The sequence below is a fragment of the Tursiops truncatus genome, chromosome 2, assembly GCF_011762595.2.
Source record: "Tursiops truncatus isolate mTurTru1 chromosome 2, mTurTru1.mat.Y, whole genome shotgun sequence".
Classification (NCBI taxonomy): Eukaryota; Metazoa; Chordata; class Mammalia; order Artiodactyla; family Delphinidae; genus Tursiops; species Tursiops truncatus.
In genome coordinates this window covers 44,928,130-44,936,633 of record NC_047035.1, presented here as the reverse complement: position 1 = coordinate 44,936,633, position 8,504 = coordinate 44,928,130, and positions in this window count along the sequence as shown.

Genomic DNA, 8,504 nt, shown 5'->3' with positions numbered 1-8,504 from the left:
ACTGGATTGAAAAAAATTGAAAAAAATACTGGATTGAAAAAAATACTGGATTGAAAAAAATATCACTGAGTAATGAATTCATCCTAATGCTACGATGGCATCACTGTATGTTTTTAAGTGATGTATAGTTGATTTACAGTATTGTGTTAGTTTCAGGTGTATAGCATAGTGATTTTTTTTTCAGATTACATTCCACTGTAGGTTATTACAAGATATTGTGTATAATTCCTTGTGCTATACAGTAAATCCTTGTTACTTATCTATTTTATGTACAGTAGTTTGTATCTGTTAATCCTGTATTCCTCATTTGTCCCTCCCCCACTTTTGGTAACCATAGGTTTTTCTATGTGAGTCTGTTTCTTATATAGATTCTTTTTATTATTATTATTTTTTAGATTCCACATATAAGTAATACCATATAGTATTGGCTTTTGCTGTCTGGCTTATTTCACTAAGTACAATATTCTCTACAATACATTGCTGTATTGGCAATATTTCATTCTTTTTATGGCTGAGTAATATTCCATTTTATACATATACCACATCTTTTTTTTTAATTATTTTTTGGACATCTTTATTGGAGTATAATTGCTTTACATTGTTGTGTTAGTTGCTGCTGTATAACAAAGTGAATCAGCTATACAAATACATATATCCCCATATCCCCTCCCTCTTGCGTCTCCCTCCTACCCTCCCTATCCCACCCCTCTAGGTCCTCACAAAGCAGCGAGCTGATAGCTGTGCTATGCAGCAGCTTCCCACTAGCCATCTGTTTTACATTTGGTAGTGTATATAAGTCCATGCTACTCTTTCACTTCGTCCTGGCTTACCCTTCCCCCTCCCCATGTCCTCAAGTCCATTCTCTACATCTGCGTCTTTATTCCTGTCCTGCCCCCAGGTTCTTCAGAACCATTTTTTTTATTCCATATATATACCACAGCTTCTTAATCCAATCATCTGTTGATGGACATAGACTTGTCCATGTTGTCACTATTGTAAATAGTGCTTCTATGAACATAGGGGTGCAGGTATCTTTTCAAATTAATGTTTTCATTTTTTCTGATATATACCCAGTAGTGGGATTGCTGGATCATATGGTAGTTCTATTTTTAGTTTTTAAGGAACCTCCATACTGTTTTCCATAGTGGCTGCACCAATTTACATTCCCACCAACAGTGCAGGAGGGTTCCCTTTTCTCCACACCCTCTCCAGCATTTATTGTTTGTAGATTTTTTGATGATGACCATTGTAACTGGTGTGAGGTGATACCTCATTGTGGTTTTGATTTGCATTTCCCTAATAATTAGTGATGTCGAGCATCTTTTCATGTGTCTGTTAGCCATCTGTATGTCTTCTTTGGAGAAATGTCTATTTAGGTCTTCTGCCCATTTTTTTGATTGGGCATCACTATATTTTTTATATTAGATTAAATGACTTTGAATTCTACTGGCCAGGAAGACACACAAAAAATCAATCCCAGTTCTTATTGGAATTTTTCACCCACCCCATTACTCAAAGGCACCAGAAGTCTTACGAATTTAACATAATCTGTCTTTTGTCCTCACTGGGTGATACTGAGATGCTCCTTGTCTAGGCCCACGTGGTGTTTTGATAGCAATCAGCCTGGGGAAGGAACGGGCATAACTCTGTGTAATGTAGCTCCCTTCAGCTGCTGTCAATTCCTAGAGAGTAACTGAGCTGTGGGCCTTCATCAGCCAACAGTCTAGGAAACTGAGGGAACGAGTATCCAAGATCCTGAAAGTGACTTGCTATGCCACACAAAAGACACAACCATTCATATGACTTGATTTTAAAGTTCAGGTTTGTGAAGAAGGTGACATAAACCCTGCTAGTGGATCCTAATTTCAGTGCTGAACAAGTTACCTGGGAATTTATTACTCAGGGTTCTTATGTGGAAACTGGAGATACTATGAGTGGCCAGGATGGATCTTGGAAGAAAAGAGTGACCTAGATCTGTTTTTAATAGAATATTCACGTATAGCCCCTTACCAGGCTTATGCTGCTTTCAGTAAACAGGCTCCCAAACCTTTGTGATTCTCCCCCACCCCACCCCCGCTTCAGTGCCAAAAGCACAGCTTACCCATCCCTTACCTGTTGAATTTGCCTTGATTCTCCATGGGCAAGAAGGGGGTGTGGGCGGTGATGGTGTCAATTATAGGGACAATGAAACTCATGGGATAGTCTTCCTTGCCATCCGATCTATACTAAAAATGAGAAAATGGAAGGGTTCCACCTCTGTGCTGGGAACTTGTGCACATCTAACTTCCTCATGGTGTCATAATACAGTGCATTTGTTTCAAATCTGATTGAAACCCAGGAGTAAACAATGCGTATTAATTGATCCATGCATTTCAGTGGACAGTAAATTCGAGTCCCTGAATTGACTTTTCTGAGCAAGCCAATAACGTGAGTAAACCTTGCATTATTTATCACTGGTCATCCAATGTGACGTTTAAGTCACCAGCACTGGTGTGCTTTCCATGTCTCCTCCGGGAAAACAGTAGGCTTATTTGGGAGAGACCACGATACAGCGTCAGATTTTTACTCTGATTCTTTCGAAAATCAACAGAAAGGCCGTCCACACTTTTCTGACTTCTTACTTGTCAGGTGAGTACACACGTGTACAAGGAAAGGCAGTCCATCTGTAACCTTAGAAAGAAGACAATAGGCCAAAATGAAACCAAGTGTATTCTTACCAATCGGCTGAGTCGTTTCTCCCCTGAGGTTAATTATCATTAATGACTTTAATTAAGGAGTCATGAGAGGTATTTATCTTGCAAAGTGTGGATCCGTGTCGTTTGCGCTGTTGGATTTTAGCTCTCCGCTGTGATTGCACTCTTTCAAAACACCCTATTAATGTTAAATCTCTTTGGTGCTACATGCGAAGTTGTGATGCCTCAGGGCATATTTTACGGTGACATTGGCCAGGTTCAGCCTGACATTTAACAAACTCTGGAGCTAGAATTATTCTTGTTCATTTGAGGCTTCCAACTTGGAATTTTTAAGAGAAATGAGTCAGTTGCATCTATTCTCTAGCAATTAACTGGTAATTGAGGCATTTAATCAGAATACTGACTTGAAGGACTCTAGCCTGATTAAATGCTGTTGGCAGGGAAAAAAAGATTCGACTCCTTGTTCATCTCATTTGTGTGCTATGTTCACACCCTAAGTCCAGATCAAACACAAATCTACCTTGTCAATGAATATTTTACAGAAAAAATGGATACTTATGCTTTATGGAGATTTAATAGATTTAGACACCAGTCTTCTACAAAATACTCAAGTCAGTAATGTTCATTCTACAATTATTTATTGTGCATCTGTTTGGTGTAAGAAAGTTGCTCATAGGTATATAAACATGAATAATACTGCTGTTGAATTCAAGAAGCCTCAGCCTAAGTTTTACTTCAACTAGAGTATAAATCAAGGTAAATAACTGTCCTTTTTCTCTGAAAACTGGATAACCAACACATATCATGATCCGTACAGTGAAGATGCAACAATGCAACAGACAAGCAAGATTTTATGATTTGCAACAAATGATCAAGATTATATACATGCCAGCAGAAGTCAATATTTTAAGCCTGGCTGTGTATTAGAATCACCTGGAATGTTTTCAAAACCCACAATTATTCCTAGATCACACCTGAGAACAGTTAGATCAGACTATCTGAGCTTGGGAATTTTGCATCAATTTCTCAAGCAGTTTAGGTGATTTTAATGTGTTGAGAACTATTGACAAGCAAAAAAAAATATTTAACTTTATGGATATGGGTACAGAGTTGTAGCGAGAAAATGGAGGGTCCTCACAGTATGTGAGGCCATGAGAAAAATAGGTTTGGGTATAAAAGGGTGGGATGGAATTTGGGGGCACAGGAGCCAAGAAGCCATCCTCTGGCCATCTGAGTCTGGTCCTGCAGTTGCCTCTCCACTCCAGAATACATCACTTTACTTGCCAGCAGAAAGAACTGAAAGAGGATGGCTTTCCAAATCTCAAACACATGTCTTCTAAGGTCTTTTCATCTTTGCAGAATAGGAAGACCGTAAGAGGAGGGTGGATGGGGCTGGAGCTAGACAATCTTAGTATCCCTGACAGACATCCCTGGGAAAGCAGTCACATCCATTCTCTTGATTTCAACTACTATCTAAATGATGATGCCACTCAGATCAACATCTGTAGTTAACGCCTCTCCCCTGAGCTTCAAATTTACACATCTAACTGCCTACCAGACAGCCCTACCTAGATATTCCAGGTAGTAATGCCAAGTCAACGTATCCCCCAAATGAACTCATCTCACTTGCTATGCTTGCCTCTCCTCTTATGCCTCTAATTGCTGTGAATGTCACCATCACCCACCCAGTCACCCAAGCTGCATTCCTAAACTATATGCTGGGCTCCTTCCTTTGCATCATCTCCCTTATCCAGTTTCCTAGAACTGTCTGTCTTCTGAACCTTTCTCATTCATCCTGTCCTCTCCAGCCCTCCTACCATTGTTCTCATTGAAGCTTCCCTCATTTCTCACCTGGATTCCGACAACAACTTCCTAATTGATTTTGCCAGCTCCAGCCTTCAACCTCTCAAATCTGTTCTCCATTTAGTTGACAAGGATTGCCTTAAACAGAGACATGAGCACATCAGCTCCCTGCTTAAACTTCTTTGATGGTTTTGCATCGTCACCTATTGCAATAGCCTTAAACTCTGCTTGCACATTAAAATCTCTATAGGCATATCTTGGGGGCTTTTAAAACTATCAATGTCTGAGCCCTACTTCAGACCAATTGATCAGGAACTCTGGAGATAGATGGGGTTTGGGAATCGATATTTTTTTGTAAAGCTCCCTAATTTATTTAAATATGCAGCCAGTGCCTATTAGACTAAATTCTGTGCTAGTTATCTGTTTGCTACACACCAAAACTTAGTTGCCCAAAAACTTGTTGGCTTATTACCACCACCATTTTTTCATATCTCACAATTTCACGGATCATGAATTCAGAGTGGGCTCGCCTAGGCAGTCTTCTACTGTACATCAACTGGGGTTATTGGTTGGTATTTAGATGACAGATGGGCTGGTCTGGAGGACCTGAGATGTCTTCTCTAGTCAGAATGGTGAGATCTGGCCCCATCAGCCAGAGTGCCTCCGTGCTCCTCTTCAGCACTCTGATCTCAGACTAGCTGCTCTTGTAACACGGTAGACAACTTACATGGCCTTGCTGCCCAAAATGTGGTCTGCAGACCAGCGGTACAGACAGCAGCATCTGAAAGCTTGTTAGGGAATGCAGAATTTCTGGCCAAACTCCAGACCTTCTGAATCAGTCAACTTTTTAACAAGATCCCCTGGTGATTCATGTGCTCACTGAAGTTTAAGAAGCACTGACCTATAGGTCAAAATCTGGTGTCCTTAAGGTCTTTGAGGTCTTCTTTTATGTGGCACTCACCATATGTCTCCAGCATTAATGGTCTCCATTTTGCCCCTGGACTTTAAGATGCAGGATCATTAAACAACTTTGAGTTTCCTGGGCTTTATTCTCCATGCCTGTGCTCATTGCCCTCTCTGCTGAAATATCTTTCCTCCTCTCATCAGACATCTAATGCTCATTCTTTCTAGGACAGGTCTCACTTCTAGCAGGGTGTTTTCCTGACCCTCCCCACACCGACTTAGCGTTAGGTGCCTCTTTTGTTCTGTCACGGCCCCTGTGCGAATCTCCATCACTGTGCTTGTGACATGCATGTATATTTATATAAAATTTTCTGGTTTTGCGTCAGCATCCTCTACTAAACTGTGAGTTCCTCGTGGACAAGCTTTATGCCTTAATTATATCTATTTTCCACCACCTAACACAGTATTTAGTACATAATAGTTGCTCAATTAATGGCTACTAAGTGAAAGGAAATATTTGTAAGCATATAATTATGAGTGAAATTGCCCTCAGCAAGTTGTAGATCAGAATCACCCGTGGAGTTTTTGTTTGTTTGTTTGTTTGTTTGTTTTTGCGGTACGCGGGCCTCTCACTGTTGTGGCCTCTCCCATTGCGGAGCACAGGCTCCGGACGCGCAGGCTCAGCGGCCATGGCTCACGGGCCCAGGGGCTCCGTGGCATGTGGGATCCTCCCGGACCGGGGCACGAACCCGTGTTCCCTGCATCGGCAGGAGGACTCTCAACCACTGTGCCACCAGAGAAGCCCTCGTGGAGATTTTTAAACCTATCTGTCTGAGTGAGCATCATTGCTAGATATTCTGACCCAGAAGAGCTGGATGGAGTACAGACATCAGTATGCTAGAGAAATGCCAGAGGTGATTATTAAAATATATGTTTCCATTATTTATTTTATACTAACTAATCTCACTATTTAGTAGTTTGGTCCAAATGAGCAAACAAAAAAAAATTTAGAGATAGTTATAATACTAAATTTTGTGAGATTGTGATAATAGTGTTAATATATTTGTAATTCAAGTATCTCTAGGTTCCAAGCCAATGAGTACAGATGTAATAGCTTGATATTTGGGTATCCAAAATATGACAGTATAAAACAAAACTTCAAAACTATTAGAAGATATAGGAAAAAATATGTATATGATCCCAGCAATGGAGTAGATCTCTCATATAGACACGAAAAAGCACAGCTTATAAAGGAAAAAAAAAAATGGCAAATTGGTCACCAAAATGAAAAACCTTGGCACGACGAAAGAAATCATAAACTAAGGGAAGATAAAAGGCACAACATGGAAGAAGATATTGGCAGTACATCTGTCCTAAAAAGGATGAGTATCCAGAACACATAAAGTGTTACTGGACATTGGACCTAAGGCAGAGTGATTCCTGAGAGGTGGGCGTGAACCCTATGGTTGACCTAGCTTCCTTCCTGGAGAGCTTCTGGGCTTCCAGGGAGAGAGCCCAGGTGGAAACTGACAGTCTCCCTGAGTTGAGGAAACAGAGCTGCGTGTTTGGGGGAGGCCAAGGCAGCTAAAGTTTGCAGGGAAGACTCCAGAGAGGAGAGAGTCGGAGAGAGAGCTCTGAAGATCAGAAAAGGGTCCTCTCAAATCTTCACCAGAGAACTGATTAGTGAATGTGTGTGCGGAAACTCCCCGAGGCTGGAGGAAGAACCACCAGAAAGGATTAGAGAAAACAATCTCAGGGCTCATGTAGCTCTGGGAATAGTTTGATGTTTTGCCAGCCAGAGAGGAAAAGCCTTATAAACTCACATAACTCACGGAACATTAGGTAGCGTCCTCACAAAGCTACTGCCTCAGTAGGAGGAAAATTATCCTTAGGCAAAAGACTGCTCTGAGCATGCCCAATAAAGCTTAAAAGCAAGTATTGAAAGGATCAAACTCCTTCCAATTAAATTAACTGTGTACCAGCACAAGTTCAAGAATATTTGCAGGAATACAAAAATATTGGCACTCAATAAGGTAAAATTCATAACGTTTAAGGCCCAAGAAAAAATTCCCAGGCAGGCAGGGAAACGTGAAAATATGACCCATAATGAGGAGAAAAACCAATCAATCAAAACCTACCCAGAAATGAGAGAGATAATAGAAGTAGTAACTAAGGTCATTAAAATAGTTATTATAATTACATACTGTGTGATCTAGGATGTAGAAGAAAGATGAAGCATGTTAAGAGACGAGCAGATTTTTTAAAATTTTTATTCTATAAATAAAACTTCTAGAGGTGGAAACTATAATGTCTAGAGATAAAAACTACACTCAAGCAAAGATGAAAAAATTTTTTTTTCTAAATTTGGTGTAACTTATAATCCTACAGTTTCAAGAAGCTCAATAAACCCCAAACACACACACACACACACACACACACACACACACACACACACACACACACACTGAAGAAAACTACACTGAGGACATCATAATCAAGTTGCTTAAAATTAGTGATAAAAAGAAAATCTTAAAAGTAGCTAGAGCAAAAAGACATATTATTTTCAGAAAACCAAAGACTAAAAATTACAGCAGATTTAATCACCAGAAACAGTGCAAGCCAGGAAACAATGGAGCACCATCTTTGAAGTACTACAAGTAAAACCAGGAAATCTAGAATTCTACAGCCAACAAAAATATTTATCAAAAAGGTAAAACAGAGACTTTTGAACCTAGAAAAGCTGAGAATTCCACCACAAGCCAGTATTTCTGGAAATGTTAAAGGAAGTGCTTCCAGCAGAAGGAAACCAAAACCAGATGGAAATCTGAATTTACACAAAGGTATGAGGCTCACCTGCAAATACAACAAATTTTTTTCTTATTTTTAATCATTTTAAAAGATAACTAAGCATCTAAAACCAGAATCATAACAATGTGTTGTTAGATTTATAACATATGTAGAAGTAAACTGCATGAGAACAAACAACACACAAAGGCCTGGAGGGGGAAAATGGGAATATATTGGTATAAGGTTCTTATGCTATATGTGAAGAGGTATACCGTCACTTGAAGTTGAACTGTGACTAATTAAAGATATATATTATAA